Consider the following 10,800-nt stretch of genomic DNA (forward strand, 5'->3'; position numbering starts at 1 on the left):
CTACCAACTGAAGGGGATCCGTGACTAGTGGATCAGGCTCTTTGGCTAAGGTGCTATAAACTTAATTATAACTTCCGTGGAAAAGAGTTCCCTACTCATTCCAGGAAGGTTTAGACTTAAAATACTTTCCCTACAGACAAGTATTTTTGCTCTCTTCATTACAGTCTTTCCAAGCAGAGAATTTTCTCATATGTCAAAGACCCTTCAACAAAAGCATAGCATGTGCCTTGACACAGCTTAAAAGGCAATGGCAGCTTTGCATTTTTTGTACTATAGGAACCCAAATGTTTAGAGCTAATATTTTTATATCTCAACTTCTAAGCAAATGACAGATCTGAAAAATCGCTGTTTTGGATATAAGTCATTAATCCCACACTCCAAGTGCCTAAACCCTTCTGTAAATTATGAAATTTTGATTGAAATATTTGAGATAATTCATGAAGATGCATAAAGTTTGTATGTATCCCCTCGCTCACTGCATTTCAGAGGGAATTAAGTTTTAGGGTGAACTAAAAAAGAGAAAGAGAGGAAATCCTGTGATGATGATAATATTTAAGAAAGCATTTAAGCCATCAGCTATGAAAGATCAAACGCACAAACAGTTCTATGAGGAACGGCTCCATCCTGTGTTCGTCTCCTCTTGCCTGGAAGCCAATCTTTAAGGGGGACACGGCTTGACCGGGCAGAAAAGTGTCTTCTCCCCATTTGCAATAAACTATACACCCTTTCTTGCAAGCTGGGAAATGGGAAGGGAATCACATCTTGGATACAACTTGCCTGGGCACAGTCTTGAGCCACCAGACTCTTGTGCCCCAGATGAGCTACACTATCACTGGCTTTGCGTTTCATCTGATTTTAATGAAGGTTTTCCTGCTCAGGCCCTTGAGTACAAGGTTTTATGGTCACCTACCTTTGACAGAAGGTGCTGAGCTGTCCCTGCCACCCTGAGTTGAATGTTAGGGCAGCCCTCACTTTGCTCCCCCAGCTTCCAGGGCCACCAGATAGCAAGGATCCATGTCCTATGCATTACTACGGGTACTGCTTCCCACCGCAGGACTCCGGACTCCCCTCCAAGGCTCACCCCAAACTGGTCATCATCCAAATCCCTCCCTAGGAGCAGAAGGCTACTGGGCAGCCCCACCAAACAAGTCCAGCTCGTCAAAATCTGACTCGTAACCACAAACCACACCAGTCTGACACACCAATAACTTTTGGTTTGCATTTATTTGCATGACCATATGGTATTCTTTGTTTTTTCCTACATGCCAAGACAGATATCGTTGATGGTACAGCTGGATATCCTTTAACTCAATCCACAACATGCACTTACATAAACTTCCCATAACAAAACATTGAAAATTTAGAGGTAGCATTTTTCTTCACTTTCTATGTGGAAAACCCACAATACCTGACTTTTGCTACGCTTCTGTCAGAATACAAACTTTTTGTTTAGAAGGTTATTTGTATTTCTTATGTCACAGGTCAATGTCTTAGATTACAGAAAAGCACATACGGATCAAAAAACATGTTCTGATGTCCCCTCACTTTCCCATGGTGCTTTCCCTCATTAAGGCTGCAAAGATTAGGATAGTTTGTTTTTGTGTTGATACCTACAGGGAAACTGGCCAGGCAAGTAGATTTCCACAACAGAAACCTACCTGAGGAGTACACATAACTTATGCAGGCAATTTAGCACAAGAAAACCCAAACAACCTCAAGGACTAAAGATAATGGCATAATGAAGTGGACCCAGTTTTCCTATCACATTTGGCATAGTACAAATATATTTGTCAGCCTCAGTTTCTCCACTTGCAATAGGTCTGCTTTCATCTACCTGATCATTCACTATTGGGGTAAAGGAAAAGTGATTATTAAAAATAGTGCTAGAGACAGCACATACCTGTATTTCCAAAACAGTAATTACATGAAGAACTCATATGGAAGAATCTAACTCTGGAACATTATGGACTTAAGGAGTCCAAACTGTCCATTTAATACCTTGTGAATGATTTCAGCTGAATGTAAAGGTGTCAGATCCTTCATTGGTGTGCAGCCTCCCAGCCATGTATAAACACACCTTTTATCTGCCTAGACTTGCTCTTTCTTAGCTGGGAAGTGAGGAGATTCTCTGTGGAGATATTAGAAAGATTATGCTACTCACACAGCTGAGGCTTTAGGTGAATCCTGCAAGCAAAGGAAAAAATAAAAGTCCTTTTTTTCTCATAAACAGTTTTCACAGCACCACATTTCTAGCAAAAAAAAAAAATGTGTCAGCCTGAAGTAGTGTGACCGATTCCTTTTGAATTATCTCAGCATGGTGGCACCTTATCTGAAGATTTCATTCGTTCCTGTGACTAGTAATGGGGCTTTAAAGCCGCTAACGGATTCAGCTGGATCAGGCTCTCCAATTCAGAGCACTGTGAAAACATACAGAGAGGTTTTGGTCTTTAAACTGAAAGATAAGTGGATGTTGATTTGACATGTGCCACTAAGTACTGAAATCAGGGGTTTACAGAGTGGGGGTTTTGTCATGCGGTGTGTTCTTTTGCTAATAGTAAGATATAAGTCACTGTTCCTGCCAATCTTAAAAGTCTCTGAATATTGATAAATCGGTAAAAAATGAGTGACAGACCAAGCTTATATGTTTATGCATCATTTGCCAATATACCTTGGCTTACCCGAAGTAACCAATTCTCCCCAATTGCAGACTACAAAAAACAGGCCTTTATACTATTTTGCCGTTAGTTTTAAGTTGTAGAATAAGGTGGGAGGTTTAAAGGGCTCAGAATGACACATTAGTTTCTATCAACACAAGTAAAATATTTAGAACAGATTAAAATCTGTATTTTTTCATTATACTCTCATGCAAATTGTCTGAAATTAAGATTTACTGTCTTGCTCTGTTATAAAGCAGACAAGCTCCTGAACATCGCACAGTTTGAAATCATATCCTCTACTTCCAATTTAGATCCAAACTAAAAGCAGGCTTTCAGATTCATAGACCACTTTGGCATTTTATCCCCCCAAAATCCTTACATTCAGTAGTGGAAAAAGTCTAATAAACAGTGTGCCAGAACGTTAATTATGTTTGATGGACACAGCCTCTAGTCATTCAAATTCTAAAGCAAACAGGTGCCTATATCGCAGTTTAGGAACAGGTTTCCAGGCACTTCTGGATATATTAGCCACACTTCTGTATTGATGCCTACGAATATAAATTGGATGAAAAGACTGTTGTATTGCAGACTGTACGCTATTGAAAATAATAACATTTTCCTATTCCAGCCTCCTTTTTAGTTTTAGCGCTAAGTCTAATTATTTTCAGAATCTCTCTTCTACGTCCTTAAGGACTGCTGGTCTGTTAGTGGCAGGGATTGTGTCATTAAAACTTTTTTCCTTATAAATCAAATTATTGGAAGGAGCTAGAGGAGCATTTATTACTGAAACTCTCTCAGCTCCCTCTAATGAGGTCAGAGAAGCTGAACTTGTTTTACATTTGGAACAGATAATGCTAATCAGCCATTACTGAGCACAGCTTCAAGGTGACTGCTGTGTCCCAGTAAGTCTGTGTCATATTTGCACAGAGATAGATGTGGAACTACAACGCATTAAGAAAATGGAATGTATCATCCTAAATATTAATATTTTATGTTGATGACTCAATTACCTGTCATATCCTATAGGAACACTTTCACAAAGCAGACAATGTGATACAGCATAGTTTTCTATTCACTTCATACTCAGTAGGTCTGGGGCTCCTGTTTTCCATGGAAAAAACACTCAGACATGTTTGATACTTTTTAGTATATTTCTATTTTAAACCTATCAATGCATGACCTTATCTGCAGTTAAAGACAGCATTTTATTCCCCTATTTCTCAATTCCCTTCCCCAAACTCTTATTAACTTCAAAAAATAAGGACCTTCTAAACTGGTCTCAAGGTATTTAAATTCCATCTATGACTGTCAGTTGACTGCAAGTAAAGCTTCCAAAAATTATATGCAGCTTTATAAACGTACAGAAGTTCATACCCAGCCAAATTCCATTAAACATCATTTCCAGAGCAGCGCAAAGGAATATGATCAGACTAAAGCCTAGAAGCTAAGAGACTCTAGCTGTCCATAACTCTAGCAACATGTATTTATACACTCACATATACCTTTCTCATAGAGCCTTTTACTTGATTTCTGAAACCTGCTCTCTACTTGTCTTTCTCCCCAGTTTCTCCACATTCAATTTACCTTTATTCAGATCTCTATATTGCGATTCTGTTGCCAGACGACAGAATTGGTAACCAACACGTGCCTGAGCTCGTGGTGCAGTCTTCCCCCTTCTTGATTCATACTTCTGAATCCATCCGGTCAGAATTAAAACTGCCTTAAAATAATCAGCGCTGTGCCTCCTTGTGCAAAAGTTTAGGATGTGGCTGACAACGCATTACAGGATATTTCTGGAATACAAACAAGATTCAAAGCTGAGCAGAATTAAATCTTTTGCTTTCTTTCTATTAATTCTCTTTGACAACCAATTCCTGAAAATGATGACATGTGGCCTATACCGTATTTTGAATTTATATTGTATTCTTACAGCTTTGAACTTGAGTCCTCCAGCTAAGCGTTCAACTCACACAATAGAAAAACCTAAAGAGATTTGCCTAGGAGCATTTCTGAGCATCTTTTGTCTGATGCCTTTAACTTCTGGCATTTCTACAAATTTAAAAGTATGTTCCAGTGGACTTGCAGAAACAGCTGCTCTCCTGCCAGAATTTTTATAGGTTGCTATTCACTCAAAGAGTAAAAAGGTTAATGGAGAAGAATTTGGAAACAAAGAAGTTACCTTCTCCCACTCCATTTAGTGTTATTATACTGTTGTGCCAACTTCCAAGAACTGAGGACTATTGCAGTGACAACTACAGAGCAAAGCTGAAGATCGTTGGCTGCTAGCATCATTAGATGAACTACAGTCTTAATATGAGAAGTAGAAGAGACTTTGTCTAGTCAACATATACATATATCACATTATAAAGTGAAAGCCTGGTCATACTCTTAGGAAAGTGGGTCCCCTTTGCAGGATTAGCTCCCTTGTGTGAATGATTGGGAAAAATAGCAGGAGAAGGGGAGCAGGAAGAGCAGCAGGAGAGAACATGGGAGGCAGCAAAGGCCAGATACTCTGTACTCTACACGTACTACTAAAAACCCAAAAGAAATAGAATTTTTGCACTTAAAAGGCCTCTAATGATGCAGCAGTGCACTGCTGATAATGCAAGAAAAATGTTGACCCATTACTAATACAGCAAGACAGTCTAAACCAACATCCTATCAAAGGCATTTTCATGAACAAATACTATTCAGTGTTCTAGCTTGAAAAAGTTCTCTGCAGCTGTACTACTACTGTAACACTTCAGCTAGTTCAGTTTTATTGTTGCTTTCCAAGCTGCCGCAAGTCTAAGGAAGAGTTTAATAGGTTCTCTTGAAGTTAAGCAGCAGCATCTCAGAATTCTCCCTACTAGCATTTAAAACAGTCCAAGAAAAGACAGCATTTATTCTCAAGTCTCTAACGTTGACTCCACTATTCACTATATGGACATTACATCCATTAAGTAGTTCAGAAACATGACATCTAATTTCACCATATATCTTAGCAGCTATCTAGAAATTCAGGAATTGGCTATAATTTTGCCTGTATTAACAGCTCAGCTTCGCAACGCCATTTACTTACTCTGTCTGAAAGAGCTGGAAAACAGTCCTCCAAAGACACCTTTACATCAAGTCATTTAGCATTCTTATATATGTTTTTGTTTATATAGAGAGACAGTAATAGCAGCCTTCAAAGGATCCTTCCTTAATTGCTGTAGGCACATGTATTCACAGGCAACAGCTAACAGAGAAGAAATGTCTCTATACAAAGACTTTCTTGGGTGTCTAATAACTGAACATACTTCATTTTCAAATAGTAGTTGACACTTTGTGCTGTGGGTCCAATTTATTGCTATAGTTTGTGACTTTAAGAGTAACTATGTTAGTTTTCTTCTTGGTGGAGTTATCTTTTCCTGTTTGTGAAGAGACTACACAGGGTCTGAGGATGCCAAGGGTCTCACAGTCAAAACACACTGCATACAGGGCTGCTGCTTTTCCAAAGCACAGCACAATAACCATGACAAAAGAAGCTGCTCAGCTGTATTTGTTACCTCATTTTTCAGTCTAAAGGGCAGAAATGCAGGAGGTCCGTGGGCTGTCTCCATGATGAAGAACTTAAGCCTGCCCAGACAGAAGGCGGACGCTGCATACCGATGTGTCGGCATCAGCTGGCACGTTTCACTGACATGCCTTTTAAGCAGTCCTCAAGAAACCTCAGAATCACTTAGGATATGCAAAATTAATAGAAAGATGAATATTTAAAAGGACTGGAAAAACGTGTTTTAGCATTCAGGGTTTGTCATAACCTAACATCATGATGCAGAATGGTATGATGAAGCTAGCAAGGGACTAGAATCAAAATCATCCGCTATTAAGCTTTCCTCCGTAGCCTAAGAAGATTCTCTAAAGAGTGATTTAAATCCCCTGCATAACTTTATTAATTATCAGGAAGGTGATTTATTCAGATTGACTCCTCACTGTAAAAGCGTATTTAACACATGAATCTATTCTATTTTAATTGAATGAGTTCGGTTGACACTGAAAAAAAACGGTAATGTTTTTAAGCTAGTACTTTAACAGAATGAATAAACTCCCATACTCTGTCTAGCTTAGCTCTACCTTATCTCCACTCTTCACATTGCTTCAAGGTCAAGATCACAAAGCTGAAGTTCTTGAAGTCAAGACAGTCTATCACGCAACCTTGTGGAAAAGTAAGTTTTGCTTTAGTTAGTACATCCAAAACTCATTATGCTAAAACCAAAGTCCATTTTGCAAGTTAAAAAGCAGTTTCAAATTAGGAAACATTGTGCTCAATAAGCCTAAAATGGATTGCCACATTGCTGAAAAATCAGGAGCGTGTTTTTAATGTGCATGCTATTGTTTCCCAGTGCAGCAAAAATAAAGAAAAGTGACATTTTTAAAAGGCAGTTAGGGCTTATTCATTTAGGGATAATAGCTTGTAATAACTCCAGCTGCTCTTCTAAGTGCACATTCCATATCAAGATGCACTGTCCTGGATTTTGCTAAAACACAAGAAATCTAGTGAAGAACGAGGTATTATGAGCCAGAATTCTGCATTCTCAATTTTGCAGTAGTTTCACCCTGTGGACAAGTGATTGTAAAATGCATGTTGTAGATCTCCCTCTGTTCTTGGGGTGGGAGAACTGGAAGCACAAGCCATCTAGACTTGGTAACAGCAGCAAGCCACCGACTGAGGTATTTCCCAGTTTCCAGTCAGGAATCAAGCTATTATTCCACAATAGGAAACAGGACAGAAAAACATGTTTTGCTTTTGTGGCATATAGATATTCCTTTTTTTTTTCCCAGATGCCTATTTATGAAGTCACCTTTCCTTCTGCAGGTAGTCCTGCCAGGTCCCCAGAATTAGTTTCCAGGAAACTGCTGGTGCTGACTTAAGTTACTTAAGCAAGGGAAAAGATAGCTAAGTCAGGGTATACAAACCTTCTCACCATCTTCAATAAAACTCCAGCTTTCAAATAAAGCTGAGTTGTGCAGTTCCATCGAGTTTGACTGGAAGGGAGTCTGGAGAAGAAAAGCAAAATTGTCTTGGGGTTGGGGGGTACAGGGAAGGTATAAAGCTGATCCAACTACTTTTACTTTAGTATTGGAAGGGCTTTAGCATACTTTTGAGATAACTTAGCTAAACAGAAGCTTGCAAAAAAAGAAGTCTCACCAATTTACAACCAGATGCCATTTGGTTCACCTGGCAGTAAGCTGGGCTCCTACCTGGTTTACTCCTAAGAGGCAAGTGGTGGACAAGTGACAGAAAAGAGCACCTTGAAGCAACAGAATCATAGAATGGCTTGGGTTGGAAGGGACCTTAAAGATCACCCAGTCCCAACCCCCCTGCCCTGGGCAGGGACACCTCCCACTAGACCAGGCTGCTCAAAGCCCCATCCAGCCTGGCCTTGAACACTTCCAGGGGTGGGGCATCCACAGCTTTCCTGGGCAACCTGTTCCAGTGCCTCACCACCCTCACAGCAAGGAGTTTCTTCCTAATATCTAATCTAAATCTACCCTCTTTCAGTTTAAAACTGTTACCCCTCGTCCTATCATTACACTCCCTGATAAAGACTCCCTCCTCATCTTTCCTGTAGGCCCCCTTGAAGTACTGGAAGGCTGCTATAAGGTCTCCCTGGAGCCTTCTCTTCCCCAGGCTGAACAACCCCAACTCTCTCAGCTTGTCCTCATCACTAAGTAAGTTTAAGGCAAGCAGGCATGTGTTGGTACCTCTGATAGGCCCAGCCAAGATTCAGACACTTCTCAGATTAGAGAGGTTCGGAACCGCATTCCTTTGGATAGCCTTCCTTATGGCTGCTTGTAAATAGAGCTGGCACACCTCTACTCAGGAAGATGGGGAGACTGTAGCTGTTCACATTTGTAAAGCTGTTCCATGCACAACTTCACCCCAGAGAAACTAAGGTGACTGTAGGCAAAGACCATGAGGAAGAAACTGCAAAACCAGCCGGAATGTTTTTCCGGTGCTTACCATTGCATAGGAGCTACTTAGCACCATAAAAATACACAGCAGCTACCCAGGCTAAGCAAAGCCCTCTGAAACATCTGCAGTCTTGCCCTCCTCCTGGCCTAACCAGAGGTTGGTCTGGCAGCTAAGTCAGTTCACTTAGGAGTCTTTTAATGAGCATCAATTGAGGGATATTAATTATACAAGCTTCCAGGTTCCATGTTAACTGGAGCCAGCCAAGCCTTTCAGCAAACTGTAACAGGTAAGAAGTTCTGTGTGGAAAATGCCAAGCAGCTTTGAACACCCAGCAGATGGTGCTGTGAGGTTCTCCGCTTCACTCATTGCATTTTGGTTTTCATGTTTAGCTCGCACTTTACATCTGTGAGACACGTCTGTATTGTGTGATAGCGCTGTTACTCAAACAAATAGGGCTGACCAAACTGTTGGTACAATGCACAAGCATTCAAAGATGCAGCAAAGCCAGATCCCTGCACCAGACAGTAGTTTTCTAGAAGTCTTCATGGAGTTAGGTCTGAAGCAGGCAGGCTACAGAAATAAGCTGTCACCACCGGTCCTTTTGCACTGTTCATCCAGGCTAAGTACTATTGCTTTTGTGGTCACCTTAGGCAGGGACAAAGAAAGGTTACAGCTAGAGCAAGCTCTACTGTAGCAAGGTAACATACTGATGATTTCCAACTTTAAAATTATACATCTAAACAAATCTGACATCCCATTAAGTCTCATAAAGGACCCATTACTTTAGCAACTTACTCCTGTGTGCTTAAACAGGCCCCAGCATTTTGCTTAGGCCAAAGTTTCATTTTAGTCTCCTTTTCACAGGGTTCTGGCACGCACCCCCTGCCGAAATATTTCTGCTGTCTGTCCAATAGGACCTGCTTCCCAGCCTCTTCTACAAACCCCTTGACACACTTGCTTCTGTTTTGGGCATCCTTCACAACTCTGCCTACTAAAGAAGTGAAGGATCTGACGCAGTCTCTCAGTGCAGAACTTGGACAATTAAGTGTTTCCCAAGAAATTAGTTACAAATTAAATAGGACAACTACAAACATGCTCACTTTCTGAACATAGTTCATGACATCACTTTCCCCACTGCCCAAATAAGCTTTCTTTACATTGTTAGAAACTACTATTACCTGAGTCCAGGAACCAGGGTTTTTTTTAAGTTTTGATGCTTTTCAAATTGGTAAGTAGAAAATAACCAATATGAATTCACCAACAGCCAGGGAATTGTCTTTTTGTGTAAGTTACCCCATTTAGAGAAGCCTGAGGCGTCAATTCAGTAACTGAGGAAGCTGCTTTAAACATGTCAACTGCTAGGACTAGTTATCCTGAATAACTAGTTGATCTCAGCATACAGATTACCCTCAAGTATTCAGGCATGCCAGTCTTGCCCTTTGTACTGTTAAAGGAGAAGCTGCTACCCGAGTGTTTACACACCATTCAAGGAGTTGCACACACACCATCCCAGACCAGCATCCCTCCACAGCAGGTGACCCCAGGGAGCCCGTAAGTGCCCCTTCCCACTCCTCACACACATTTACTCTCAGGTGCACTCCCTCCTCCTTCAAGGAGGCTCAAGGTTTCCCACAGTAGAGTCTCAGGCATCAGATTTTATAAAAATAAGTAATTTAACTGAAAGAAAGGTACAGCAACAAGGTCAGCCCAGGCTGAGTGCCTCCGAAAGGGAGAGACCTCGAACAAAGAAATCCCTGGGCAACTATACTCTTGCAATCTATACACCCACCCCTCACACACTGCTCATGTGTCTTTTACTCCAGCAGTGATTTTTGGTCTGGGGTCTTCTAACACCTTATTGAATTCCTCTTCTGTGTCCATGCAGACCGTTGACTGCTCTTATCTTGCTGGTTCGCAGTCTCTGATGACAGTTGTAGCCTCCTTATCTTCTGGTTTACAATTCTTGTGCACCTGCATTCACTGGCAGAACATGGGGAACTGAAAAGTCCCAGACTTACGGAAAACATGACCAAAACATCAGCATTACTGACATTTTCCTCATACTAAAAGATTAAACAGAGAACTGTACCAGCTGCCAGGAAAATTACTACAAAGATTAACTCTATTGCAGCCTAAAGGCTTCAGCAAAAATCTAGCTACTCATGCTAAGTAAAGCTAAGCAAACAGCATAAATCACACCAT

This window comes from Larus michahellis, chromosome 2, assembly GCF_964199755.1.
Source record: "Larus michahellis chromosome 2, bLarMic1.1, whole genome shotgun sequence".
Lineage (NCBI taxonomy): Eukaryota > Metazoa > Chordata > Aves > Charadriiformes > Laridae > Larus > Larus michahellis.